Here is a 13019-nt window from a genome sequence, read left to right on the forward strand (position 1 = left end):
GCTAAAGAACTCAGAAAATAAAAAGATTCACAGAAAGCAGCAGCTCAAACTAGTAACAAAAGCAGCCATGTCAAACGTCTGAAAAGGCAGCAATGCCAAATTAGGCAATGAAAGGCAAACAGAACTATATAAATGTGCACTGTGTGTAAAAAGTATGTGTGCGGTACATGTACAGGAACTGTTGAAAAAACTCATTTGTTTGAATTGTGCAAATTAATATTTAAACTTCAGTTTCCTTTCTAGACAAAAAAAGTTGTGTTGAATTTTTGATATCAGAAATATTACTTTTATGTGTATTACCTATAAGCACACACTATCACTGTTACCAGGTGCTTTATATCAATGCTTATAATAACAAGTTTAAAACACAACTTTAAAGTCTGTTATGCATAGCGAACAAAACAACCAGCAATGACAGTTTCTGGTATTTTTGCTAGCTGGTGGTTCCAGTATTAATCCATGTAGCAGAGTTTACTGAATTGTGTGTGTGTGTGGACTTCGGCAGTGAGTTTGTTCATAGAATTTAAGCTTTGTGAAGATGAAGACTTAAATGCTTTTGTCAAAAGTAAATTTTTTTTAACTGTAAAAAAAAAACCAAAAAAAAAAAAAAAAACCAGTTACTTTTTTGATGCAGTAATATCCTCCAGATTATTTATCACTTCATCCAATTTCATCAACTTCTGACTGAATTCCAAAGAATTTCTTCAATTTCAGGCTGAAACTGGATAACTGCAAATTGTGATGTCCTCATCCTTGAATTGTTTTGAAATTTTCCAGTACATACCAATATTTTTTTATTAATGTTTCTAATAGTCACCATAGATTTGATTGCAAATTTGGAAAAGGTTATTAACTTTGGATTTCCAATTTCAGCCTGAAATTAAAGAAATTCCCTCGAATTCAGATCCAGAAATAGATTAAACTGAACCAGGTAATAAATAAACAGGTTTTATTAAAACGTTCGTAACTTGCTGCCATTGTTATATGATACAGAACAGCGTAATGTATACCCCAAACTAAATAGCATAAGATTTTACGTAAAACTAGATAGCAAAACATGAGCACTGTATTAGAAATCTGTTAGCTTAGTATAGTACAGTATAATCAATTAACAGTGCAAATGTGACCCCAATCCACAAAGGAGGATCAAAGGGAGACACAGGTAATTACAGACCTGTTAGTTTAACTTCTGTTCCAGGGAAATTAATGGAGGCACTGGTTAAAGAAGCATTGCAGGATCATCTAGACAAGACTTCAGTTATAGCTCGGACACAGCATGGGTGTGTTAAGGGGAAGTCTTGTCTGACTAATTTGATTGGATACTATGATGTAGTCACAAAGGAACTGGATGCAAAGAATAAGTTTGATATCATATATTTGGATCTTAGAAAAGCCTTTGATATTGTTGCACATGGAAGACTGCTGCACAAATTGGAGCAGTGTGGCACTGGAGGCAAATTGTTGCTTTGGGTAAAGGGATGGTTGAGTGGGAGAAGACAGAGTGGTAATCAATGGACACTGCTCTTTGTGGACTAATGTTATTAGTGGAGTCCCTCAGGGTTCAGTGTTGTTTTCTGTATTTATAAATGATATTGATGATAGTATATCAGGCTTAATGTCCAAGTTTGCAGACGATACGAAGGTTGGCAGGGTTGTTAATGACAGTACACTGCTGCAACAGGATCTAGAAAAGTTGAGCAGATGGGCTGAGAGGTGGCAAATGAAGTTTAACATTGACAAATGTAAAGTGCTACATATGAGGAAACAGTAATCCCAGAGTAACATATCAACTCTGTGGTACCACACTGACAGTGGAAGAGAATGGAAAGGACCTGGGGGGTAATTGTGCAGGCAGATATGAAGTTTGCTGAGCAGTGCAGACGGTCTGCAAGAGTAGCTCATGGTGGCTTGTCAATGATATACAGGAATTTTTCTAGCAGGGATAAGAAGGTGATTATCCCCTTGTATAAGGCAATGGTAAAGCCACACCTTGAGTACTGTATACAGGTCTGGAGGCCTCATTTTAGGAAGGATGTAGAGCTGTTGGAACGAGTACAGAGAAGGGCAACAAGATTAGTGAATGGAACAAAGGGTTGCTCTTACAAAGAAAAGCTTAAGTTTTGCAAATTACAGTGTCTGGAGACTAGGCACCTGCGAGGTGATCTGATTGAGGTGTATAAAGCCTTGAATGGTTTGAGCATGCTCAATGCGGATGGGATTCTTCCTCTTACTCAGAATAATTGCCTGAGAGGGCATAAATTCAAATTGAGGAAAGACTGTAGGACAGATGTGCGGAAGTTTGCCTTTAGCCAGCGGGTGGTTAATTGCTGGAACAAACTTCCATCTGTCGTAGAAGTTGATAGCTTAAATAGATTCAAGGCAGAACTTGACAAACATTTGGAGCGAGTGGATGGGTGAAATAAAGGTTTTTTTTTTTTTTTTTTGGCTGATGCTATATAAGCTTGCTTTCTTGCATCATGTGCCTTTGCTAATGCTAACAGTAAAATTTATTAATCTTATTAAATTTTATTGTTAGTTAAATTGTATTTAAATGGAATCATGACCAAGACTAGAGCAGCAAAGCAATGATCACAGAATAGCCAGAGTGCTGTGGCTCGGGGAGAACCAAAAGGGGTGATTTTCCCATGCATCAGTCTAATAAAATGCGCGAAATGTGAAATGTTTGTAGATCTGTCTAGAATAGGACATGATCTAGTCAAGGAATATTTTGTGGGTGTGCATGCGTTAGGTGCAGAGACTGTGAGGAAATTAGGCGCCAACTCAGCATTCTGATAGGTGTTTGAGGTTTGGGTAAATGCCCACGAGGAAATTAATATGAGGGGCCCCCATCAAGCTCTCAGCTGCCCAGCTCAATGCCAGAGCTCACTCCTATGCATCAGGTAACACAGTGCCAATCTCCAAGGCAGAATGTGCTGGTCCTACAGGAACTAGTTATCGTTGGTGACTTTATTGTCTGGGAGATGGGGAATATATTATGCAAAAATAGGTGGAACAGGACCAGGGTATGTGTGCCAAACACAAAAGTTTATGACATTGTAGAGCAGATATCTTTTAAGGGCACAAAAGGTGATATTGTTGTACACACTGGCACTAATGACCTTAAGAGTAAGTGATCTGCAGATTTAATTAACAAGTACAGGTCAATGTTGAAAAAAAGTTGCAAGCTAGGATTAAATTTGAAAGTGTCTGCAATTCTACCATAACACGATAGGAGGGAGTATGTGATGAGAGCCATGTCAATCAGTTCGGCCCTGGAGGGAGTGTGCAAGGCTCATGGGGTAGAATTTTTTTAAAGCACGGTCTGTGCTTGTTAACAGGAGAGATTGTTTTTACAGGGATGATATACACTTAAATAGAAAGGGTGCAAGAATATTTGCTGATGCTATCGAGGCAGTGGTAGGTGGGTCAGAAAACGGCTATCTTGGGGAGGTTCACAGACTAATAGTTTAACAGTAGTTGTAGGCAGAGGTGAAAGTGATTCTTGCACTGCTTCTATTGGAATGAGTAGCAGCCTAGAGAACAAGTTGCTGGGGATTTCAAGAGCTACTGGGGGTCAACATGGAACAAGTAAATACATGGGCTGTGTTAGAGTAGTTAAGAATAAGAACAGGTAGACATATACTTGCATGTACACCAATGCTAGAAGTATAGTAAATAAATTTGAAGTACTGATCAAGATATCAAAGGCAGTTATTGTTGGGATATCAGAGACATAGTGTCATACAGATATAAGCAGTGCAAAATTGGAATTTGGGGAGTACAATGTATATAGAAAGGATAGACAGGGAGGAGGGGTTATGTTGTTAGTTAATTAAACACAAAATCTGAGGAAGTGCATCTAGTTGACATGGGTGGACAATGCAATGTTAAGTCAGTTTGGTGTGACATAAACACTGGAAAAGGGAATATGATAGTAGGAGTGTGTTATAGGCCTAATGACTCTGATGAGTGCAGAGAATGGGCCAGTAAATCAGAATGTCTTGTAATGGGCAAGTCACCACCTGCTGTAATCTGGGAAAACAGCTATTTGAACATGTCTTCAGAAAGAATAAAAAAACAATTTCCTGAATTTGATTATAAAAATAAAAGTAGGTAATTATCAAAACAATAATGGAAATATAATTATTATTAATTTTTAATTAATAATAACACTGAAGTTTTGTATAACCTAAAAAAATAATACGGTTGAGATTAATATGGACATTACTGTATTATTATTATGTCTGGTCCGTTAAATCCGAAATCTGTTATATCGGGGTCCATTAAATCGAGGGTTTACTGTATATATAAAGGACACACAAGATAGGGGGGAGGGTTTATGCTCTTAGTGAAGAAGCACAAAATGCATCCAGTTGACATGGGTGGCTAGTGCAATGTTGAGTCAGTTTGGTGTGACATAAGTAATGGGAAAGCAAAAATGAGGAGTGCATTATGAGTCTAATGACTCTGATGAGTACAGTGAACAACTATACAGAGAAATAGTGGCCCAGTAAATCAGATTATCAGTAAATGGGAGATTTTAACTTCTCAGATATAGACTGGAACTTGTGGGTTGGTCACTCACACACTAGCAAGACTTTTGTGGATTTATTGGAGGATTGTTTTCTGTAGCAACATGTTCAAGGGGCAACCACAGGGAGTAATACTCTTGATCTGATTATCAGCAGTGATAATTCATGCATTAAGAATTTGCAGATAAAGGAACCACTAGATGGCAGTGATCACAGTGTACTGATGTGGCATTTACTTAAAGATGTAACTACCATCAAGGGTAAAAGGAAGGGTTTTTGTTTTCGTAAAGGTGACTACAGTGATCTCAGACATTTTTACACCCAAAAAATTTTTCAGTGGAATCAACCGATGATTAGAAACAGTGAATTCTAAATGAATTTGCTGTTTCTAATCCTTCAAGGAATTAATCTTGGAAGCTACTAGTCTTTTCATGCCAACTAAGAAATACTGTTCAATATTTAGACCTAAATTGATGCCAGATGAACTAATGAGGCTTGTGGCAGAGAAGAAAAATGTGTGGGATGCATATAAATTATCAGGTGACACAGAAGTCTATGGTAGATATAAGCTAGTGTGTAATCAAGTCACAAAGGGAGTAATACTTTTTTAGTGAGGCAAGCAAAGGCTGATTACGAGAAATCCTTGGCAAGGGATGCAAAGAAAAACATCAAAGAGTTCTTTATTTATGCGAACAGTAGAAAGTAGGGGATGAATCAAATTGGTCCACCTGTTGTTGGTGGTTCGATTGTTGATGATCCTGCTTATGATAGCTGACAAACTCTGAATGAGTATTTTGCATCAACATTCACACATGGGGAATTCTGTAAAGAAGGGGAGGACAGAAGTTTACTAAACTCTAACAGGCAGCTAAATGATTTTGTAATAACAGAGAGCAAAGTGGAAGAGAAATTGAAGTTAAACATAAAAAAGGCAGCTGGAATCTATCAAGTTATATTTAAGGAGGCAGCGAGGGAAGTAAGCATACCCTTAGCCATAATTATGAGAGCATCCTTATATTCATGGGAGGCCCCCATGGACTGTAGATGTGCAAATGTATCCCCAATTCACAAATGGTGATACAAATAATTATAGACCTGTTAGTTTAACTTCTGTTCCCAGGAAAATAATGGAGTCAGTGATGCAGGATCACCTAGGCAAGACTGCAGTAATAGTTCAGACACAGCTTGGGTTCGTTAAGGGTCTGACCAATTTGACTGAATACTACGATGTGGTCACAAAGGAACTGGATGCAAAGAACAATTTTGATATTATATATTTGGAACTTAGAAAGGCTTTTGATACTGTTGCACATGGAAGACTGCTGCACAAATTGGAGCAGTGTGGCATTGGTGGCAAATTGCTACTATGGATAAAGGGATGGTTGAGTGGAAGACTGAAGGTTAACATTGACAAATGTAAAGTACTGCATATGGATAGAAGTAACCCCAGAGAAATGTACCAACTGCGTGGTACTACACTTAGGGTGGTAGAAAAATGAAAAAGATCTGGGGGTAACCGTGTAGTCAGATATGTTTTCTGAGCAATGCAGACAGGCTGCCAGAGCCGATCATGGGGTATTATCAATGATATACAGGAATTTTGCTAGTAGGGAAAAGGTGTTATCCCTTTGCATAAGGCAATGATCAGGCCACGTCTTGAGTACTGCGAACAAGTCTGGAGGGCTCATTTTAGGAAGGATGTAGAGTTTCTTGAACATGTACAGAGAAGAGCAACAAGACTGGTGAGGGGTATGAAAGATCCTCTTACCAAGAAAGTCTTAAGTTTTGAAATTACAATGACTGGAGACTAGACACCTGCGAGGTGATCTGATGGAGGTGTATAAGGCCTTGAATGGGTTGAGCATGCTTAATTCTGATTGTATTCTTCCTTGCTCAGATTATGAACCTGAGGGTGCATAAATTCAAATTTAGGAAAGACAGTCGTAGAATAGATGTGCGCAAATTTGCCTTTAGCCAGTGGGTGGTTAATAGCTGGAGCTGTCAACTTCCACAACGACAGTTGTGGAAGTTGGTAGCTTAAATAAATTCAAGGAGGGATTGGACAAACTTTTAGAGGGAATGGATGTATGAAAATTTTTTTTTCTCTTTTTGGCTGATGCTATATAAGCTCATGCACTTGTTTTCTTGCATCACATGCCTCCATTACTACTACTGCTACTATGGTAGAGAGTGGTAATAAATGGACACTGCTCTACGTGGATTAATGTTATTAATGGAGTCCTCCAGGGTTCGGTGCTGTGCCCATTGTCGATGATTTGTGTATTTATCAATAATATCAGTGAAGGTATATCAGGCGTAATGTCCAAGTTTGCAGATGATATAAAGGTTGGCAGGGTTGTTAATGATAGTAAAGACAGTATGCTATTGCAACAGGATCTATAAACTTTTGGCAGATGGGCTGCAAAGTGGCAACTGAAGCTTAATATTGACAAATGCATAGTACTGCATATGGGTAGCAGCAACCCAAGAGAAATGTACCAACTGTGTGGTACTACACTCAGGGAGGTGGAGAATGAAAAAGACCTGGGGGTAATTGTGTAGTCAGATATGAAGTTTTCTGAGCAGTGCAGATGGATTGCCAGAGCAGGTCATGGAATTTTGTCAATGATATATAGGAATTTTGCTAGCAGAGACAAGGAGGTGATTATACCTTTGTTTAAGGCAATGTATCACAGGTCTCGGTGGGACCTGTGATACTTTAAGGCAATGGTCAGGCCACACCTAGAGTACTGTATACAGGCCTGGAGGCCTAATTTCAAGAAGGATGTAGAGCTGCTGGAACGAGTACAGAGAAGGGCAACAAGATTAGTGAATGGGACAAAGGGGTGCTCTTACGAAGAAAGGCTTAAGTTTTGCAAATTACAGTGTCTGGAGACTAGGCATCAGCGAGGTGCTCAATGCTGATGGGATTCTTCCTCTTGCTCAGAATAATCACCTGAGAGGGCATAAATTCAAATTGAGGAAAGACAGATGTAGGATAGACGTGCGGAAATTTGCCTTTAGCCAGCGGGTGGTTGGTTGGTGGAACAGACTTCCATCCCTTGTCGTGGAAGTTTACAGACTAAATAAGTTTAAGGCTCAGGTGGACAGGTATTTTGAACGAACAGAGGGGTGAAGTGGAAGTGGTTATTTTTCATTTATTTATTTTATTTTATTTTATTTTTTTTTGGCTGATGCTGTATAAGCTTGCTTTCTTCCATCAAATGCCTCTACTAATGCTAATGGTCACGCCAAACTTTGAGTACTGCATACAGGTCTGGAGGTCTCATTTTAGGAAGGATGTAGAGTTCCTAGAACAAGTACAGAGAAGGGCAACAAGATTGGTGAAAGGAACAAAGGGATTCTCTTAGCAAGAGAAGCTTAAATTCTGCAAGTTGCAGCATCTGGAGACGTGATCTGATTGAGGCGTACAAGGTCTTGAATGGTTTGAGCAGGCTCAATGCTAATGGTATACTTTCACTTGCTCAGATTAAGAACCAGAGGGGACATATATTCAAATTTTGGAAAGACAGTTGTAGAATAGATGTGCAGAAGTTTGTCTTTAGCCAGTGGGTAGTTGATCTGTTGTTGTGGAAGTTGATAGCTTAAATAAATTTAAGGCTGAACTAGACAAATATTTGGAGTGGATGGATGAAATGGGAAGGTTTTTTTGGCTAATGCTCTATAAGCTTGCTTTCTTGCATCATCATCAGCCATTTTCAATCCACTGCAGGATGAAGGCCTCTCCAGCAACTTTCCAGTTCCTTCTGTTTTGAGCACTGGCCATCCATTTACTACCCAAAAACTCATGAATTTCATCTATCCATCTCCGCCTTTGTCTTCCAGGTTTTCTTCTAGCTCCTCTTGGGTACCATTCTGTTATTTTCTTAGTCCATCTGTCATCATGTCTTCGAGCTATGTGTCCTGCCCAAGACAATTTTAGTTCTTTAGTTTTGATAAGAATGTCCTTTACTTGAGTTTGCTGCGTAATCCATGTGTTTCTCTTCTTATCTAACAGTCTGATTCCCAATATAATTCGTTCCATTCTTCGCTGTGTAGTTCTCAGCTTCTCTTCCATTCTTTTGGTGAGTGCCCAAGTTTCACTTTCATAAGTCATGGTGGGGAGTATACATTGATTCATTATTTTATGTTTCAGACAAACTGGGATATTGCTCTTCAGTATGTGACTATATTTCCTGAATGCTATCCATCCAAAATTTATTCTTCTCTTGACTTGCAGCCATTTATCATTATTACAGCTAATAACTTGTCCCAGATAAGTATATGACTCCACCTTTTCAATTACTGCTCCTTCAATCATTATTTCCCTTTCTGTGGCATACTTGTTCATCATTACTTTTGTTTTAGCCATATTCATCTTTAGTCCAAAATCCTTACTAACTGTGCATAACTGATTAAGATTTTCCTCTAATTCTTTGGGATTGTGGCTTATGACCACAATGTCAGCTGCAAATCTTAAATGGTTTAGGTACTCTCCGTTCACATTGACTCCTTTCTGCGACCAGTCTAATCTTCTGAAAGCTTCCTCAAGGTCAGCGGTAAACAGCTTCGGAGATATTGTGTCTCCTTGTCAAACTCCTTTCTCGATTTTAAATTTGCTACTGTCTTTGTCTAGTCTAATAAAGGAGGTAGCACTGTTATATATTTTCTTCAAAATCATAATATATGGGGTATCTATGCCTTGTCTTTCCAGTGCCCGAAACATTGCCTTATGCTGTATGGACTCAAATGCCTTTTCATAATCCACAAATGCCAGGCATAATGGTGTTTTATATTCATTTGCTTTCTCCATTAGCTGTGATATTACGTGAAGGTGATCCATAGTTGAGAATCCTGTCCTAAAGCCAGCTTGCTCTTTCAGTTGATTCTCATCAAGTATTCTTTCTAATCTGTTAGTAATGACCCTTGTGAACAACTTGTAGATGTGGGATAACAAGCTAATTGGTCTATAATTTCCAATTTCTGATTTATCTCCTTTCTTATGCAGCAAAACTATGATTGCATTATTCCACTGCTTAGGCGTCACACCTTTTCTAATGCACTTTGTGAAGAGCCTTGCCAGTTTTTGTGTTATGTCTCTTCCTCCCAATTTTAACAACTCTACAGTAACTTCATCTTCCCCCGGGGCTTTCCGATTCTTCATTTTCTTCAATGCATGTTCTACCTCATCAGGAAGAATATCGGGTATGTCGTATGTGTTGCTACTTTGCAATCCATCTTCCCCACTGCTCTCATCATTCCCTCGCTCCTTGTATAATTCTCTATAGTAGTCTTCTGCTATTTGAATTATGCCTTCTCTGCTGTTTATAAGTACACCATCGCTATTCTTCAGTTTCAGTATCATTTGTCTTTCTGTATTACTGCTCATGGCTGCTGATTTAAATCCTTTGTTTTCCCTTAATGCTTGTTCTACTTTTCTTGTGTTAAATCTTCTTATGTCCTCTCTGAGTCTCTTTCTAATGGCTTTGCATAACTCAGTATACTCAATTTTCTCCCTGTCAGTGTTTTTCTTGCTCTTCATTTGTCGTCTTCGGTTCATCATGACAAGTGTTTCTTGACTAATTTTTTCTTCTTTGGATTTCTGTTTCCCTATAGGTTTCTTGGGCTTTATCACTTTCAGAAAGTTGTAATATTCCTCGTTGATATCTTGGTCCTGAGCAGTCTGCAGAAGCTCAAACTTGTTCTTAAGTTCCAGTACATACTGCTTTTTCTCCTCCTCTGTTATCTCAAAGATCTTTGTATTATTTACTCGAGTCAGTTTTTTCCTTTCCTTTCCTACATCTATATCAAGTGTACATCTTACCATTCTGTGATCACTTCCAACATTTACCTTATTCAGGACGGTAACATCATTCACAATATATCTTCTGTTAGTGAGGATGAAGTCGATTTCATTAGTTGTTAATCCATTTGGACTCTTCCATGTCCACTTTCTGTTCACCCTTTTCTTGAAAAAAAGTGTTCATTACTGACAGTCCTTGAGATTCTGCAAATTCCACAAGTCTTTCACCTCTTTTATTTCTTTCCCCAATTCCAAAATTTCCTATAGTTCCTCTTTCTGCGCTGTTTTGCCTTTTCCTAACCTTAGCATTGAAGTCCCCCATAATAATAGTGTATTGGGTTTTCTGCTCACCTAGAAGACTCAATTTCGGTGTACATTTCTTCAACCTCTTCATCATCATGGCTTGATGTTGGTGCATAAATCATTATAATCTTTACCTTGTACCTTTTAGAAATCTTGAGTGTTAGTCTTGACACCCTTGGTGATGTACTTTTGAATTCCAAAATGTTGTTTTTAAAATCTTTATGGACCAGAAACCCAACTCCACCTTCACTCCTTTCACTGTTTCAATTGGTGTACAGCAGATTTCCACTTGATAAACTTATAAGTGATTCATTTCTTCTTCTTGTTTCAGCCAAACCAATGATATTCCAATTCACATTTTCTAATTCCTTTTCCAGCTCTAATATCCTGTCTTCACCGATGAGTGATCGTACGTTATAACAGGCCAAGTTCAGTTTCCGTGCATGGCAGCCTGGTCGTACCCAGAGATTCTTAGCACCCTCTGCTTCCGCTCTGATCATCTCGCTGCCGTAAGAGGGAGAGTGAAAGCTGCTGGGGACTGAGGGCCATTTGTATTGTTGTGCTCTCATATGCTGGAGGGTTTGGTCTTTTCCTCTTCACGCTGACCAGGTGTCTTGAAGAGAACCACTCTACACGTTCGTTGCCACCTAAGTGACGTAACAGGGCTTACCATTGAGAAGGTGTGCATGAGTGGATTTTAGGGAGGCAGGCCAACCGGACTTCTCCTAAATCTTCTGTAATAGAGAGATATTGGATCCATCAGTGTTTTAGGCTGAGTGTCTGATAACACACAGGATACCTGTTCCCCTCTAAGTTCCCCTCTTGCATCATATGCCTCAACTAATGCTAACATTGGTGAACCTAGTCCAGTCTGCATCCCCACTACTTCTATTGCAGAAGTATCCAAAATACCATCCTTCTGAACCTCTCCATATATACAATATGAAAGAATTTTTTTTTTTTTTTTTTTTTATTCTAGACAAATAAAGCAATCCTTGTGCAAGCCACATATTACTAACATCTTTCTCAAGAGCAATAATTAGAAATATTAAAAAAATTTTAGAAACACTAAACAAGCACAATCTCTCAATGGCAGAAATCCTAGTAATTATAAAGATATCAACTACTGGTTGATACTAAAACAAACCAAAAATATGTGGTGTATGGTGAGCACAGTAATCAAGTGGTCTAGGATGAGTAGAGTTGCTTCAATTGATAAAGATCAGCAAAGCCACAGTCAATAAATTTTGTAGGTCCTTACTTAAAAATATAACATTTAATATGCACATTTAGTATGTACATAAAATATGCACATTTAGAAAACATATTTCTGAACTTTATAGTAAATAGCAGAACCATTTTGGTCCTGAGAAATATAAACAAGTTTTTCCTTCTTAAAATGTTTTCCCCTTGATACTTTTGTTGACGACTTTTCTGACCATCTTTTTTACATGGGATTGAAAGCCACAGGATTAAGTCAATGAAAAGGGTAGACATTTTTGGGTTTTTTTATCACTATGACTGAATTAATCAGACTCCAGTGAAGGGTGCTTGACAAAATATTTGGTTTTTCTGTCAAATTGGAAGAGAAAGTTCTAAAAAGAGTGGTTCCCCTCCAACCAGATTAAAAACCTTAAGCTACATATTTGCATGAGGAAGCAGTGAACATGTTAGGGTTTGCACTGCTTACCCTATTCAAAAGCATCTTATATGGTGGGAAACCTTTTAGAGTTTTTCACTATATGTATAGGAGGATAAATCAAATGGAAATTTGTGAGTAAAACTAATACCCATGTCAGTTTGTTTGTTATTTGGTTTTTAGGAGCATTAGCAACTAAGGCCGTATTGCTACGGGGATATGCGGTGGTCATTCCCTCACCTTTCCGCATCCTCCGTATTTGGTGGTTACGGGCTCGAACCCTGGTCTAATCAAGAAGTGTGTGCTACGCACTGCTGCTCCTTCCCACCTGGCTACGGAGGCGCCCGACCCATGTCAGAACATGCTCCCATATTCATCATACCTACTATGTTGTTAGACAAGTCTATACATGTGTCACCAATTGCATGCACTCACTCAGTTGAGGTGTAACCATATCAGCTCTGCTTTCCATTTGCACCATAAGTAAACAACATATGATCAGATTTTGTGGTCAAACCATCCAGATTCAGAGAAGAATGTTAGCACAATATGAAGAAAAGTGAACTGTTTGTTATTTGGTTTTAAGGAGCATTAGCAACTAAGGCCATATTGCTCCGGAGATATGCGGTGGTCATTCCCTGACCTTTCCGCATCCTCCATATTTGGTGGTCACGGGCTCGAACCCCGGTCTAATCAAGAAGAATGTGCTATGCACTGCTGCTTCTGCCCACCTGGCTACGGA

Source organism: Mastigoproctus giganteus, chromosome 13 (genome assembly GCF_048544385.1).
Source record: "Mastigoproctus giganteus isolate SK-2022 chromosome 13, ASM4854438v1, whole genome shotgun sequence".
Lineage (NCBI taxonomy): Eukaryota > Metazoa > Arthropoda > Arachnida > Uropygi > Thelyphonidae > Mastigoproctus > Mastigoproctus giganteus.